Source organism: Pongo pygmaeus, chromosome 7, assembly GCF_028885625.2.
Source record: "Pongo pygmaeus isolate AG05252 chromosome 7, NHGRI_mPonPyg2-v2.0_pri, whole genome shotgun sequence".
NCBI classification, from domain to species: domain Eukaryota; kingdom Metazoa; phylum Chordata; class Mammalia; order Primates; family Hominidae; genus Pongo; species Pongo pygmaeus.
In genome coordinates, this window is record NC_072380.2 from 109,724,843 (window position 1) to 109,726,551 (window position 1,709).

The 1,709-nt window shown below is 37.0% G+C and overlaps 1 non-coding gene across 1 annotated transcript; it reads left to right on the top strand.

Annotated features, from left to right (window-relative positions):
- Positions 1–329: 329 nt before the first annotated feature.
- LOC129043355 (small nucleolar RNA U3) lies at positions 330–543 on the top strand. The gene has a single exon (XR_008504438.1). It is a non-coding gene; the product is annotated as a small nucleolar RNA U3 (small nucleolar RNA).
- Positions 544–1,709: the final 1,166 nt, after the last annotated feature.

The following is a 1,709-nucleotide window of genomic DNA, read 5'->3' on the forward strand; positions in this document are numbered from 1 at the left end:
AAGCACAATGTACTCTGCATTTTTTTGTTCAAGTCATTCCTTCATCCCGAATGCCTCTCCCTCTTTCTCCAGCTGTCAAAATTTTCAACTTGCAAGACCGAGTTCAAATTCTATCTCTACCCTGTAATTAACCTAGATCCCTTCTCAAATAGAATGAATCACTTTCTTCCATAATATTAACCAAAATTATATTTTCTAATCTTCCCAATATCCCTGCAAAGTATTATTGAGTATTTGACAGATCAGAAAAGGCTCTTTTCTAGTCAGAAAGACTATAGAAGGCTCTTTTTCTAGTCAGAAAGCCTATAAATGGCTCTTTTCTAGTCAGAAAGACTACACTCTCAGGAATCATTTCTATAGTTTTTTACTAGAGAAATTTCTCTGAATGTGTAGAGCACTGGAAACCGTGAGGAGGAGCTGCATTCTCTTCTGAGCATGAAGTGAGCTCTCAGTGTTGCTTCTCTGCAACTGCCATTTGCCATTGATGATCGTTCTTCTCTTCCTCTGGGAGAGTAAAAGGGTACAGAATGCAGTCTGAGTAATTACCGTTTTAAAAAAGAAAAAGAAAAGTCTCTTGGATATTGTGTAATTAACCCATACCCCTAGTGACTGATAGGAGCAGAATTTGAACTCATAACATCCCAGAGGCTATGTTCTTTCCAGCGCACTAAGGTTTTCTTCATGCCTTGGCTTCCCATGACAGAAATTGCACTCTATATATATTCTCTTATGACATCTTCAACTAGCCCTGTGAATACATATTATCATCTCTAGATTGGAGCTGAGAAAACAAAGCCTTGGAAAGGTGAGGTAGCTTGCCTAACGTCACTTAGTTAGCAAACAGCAGGGATGGTTCCAACCCAGGTTAGTCTGACTGTAGATCCCATATTCTTTCTGTTTTGCCATGCAAGTGGATCTATTCTTCTCATTACTTTTTACTTTCACCTCACTTTAGCTTTTAGTCATTTTGCTTTGGCTTAAATAGCAACTTTAATACCTCTTTCCTTCAATGCTCTGTGAGGTAACTGAGGACATATGTTTCACTCAATTCTCTGGTGGCCAGTACCTACATATCAGAAGTATGTTTATAAATGTGAAGTTGAACCCTATAGGAAGAATGATTGCAAAGAAATCTCGATTCACTGCGCTGTCTCTGTCTCTAGACAGTGCCAACACTGCATTCAAAGAATATGGAAAGGAAATTGAAAGCGGTGGAAGAGACCACCACCTCTTGCTATCTCCTAAAAGATCATTTTTAATAAGCTGCAGGCTACCCTTGAAAAGTGTCTATCATAAGCAGAGTGCTGGCAACATCTCCTGAAAGATGATAGAGGTCCAGGTGGCCATCCAGATGCTGGAACAAGCCTGAGGATGTGGGGGGATGTTTAAAATAATTGATAATTTTGAAAATAGAAAACAGTTTATTATATAAGGATATAAAGAATAAAATATTTTGTATAGCTGTACAGTGTGTTTATATTTTGAGCTAAGCATTATTACAAAAGGGTCAAAAAGTTAAGAAAATTTAAAAGTTCATAAAGTTAAAAAGTTATAGTAACCTAAGGTTAATTTATTATTGAAGAAAGAAAAATATTTTTATAAAGTTAGTGTAGCTCAAGGGCACAGTGTTTATAAAGTATACAGTAATGTACAGTAATGTCCTGGGCCTTCTGAGAATGTATCCCATCACTAAGTGACATGATTGTAGT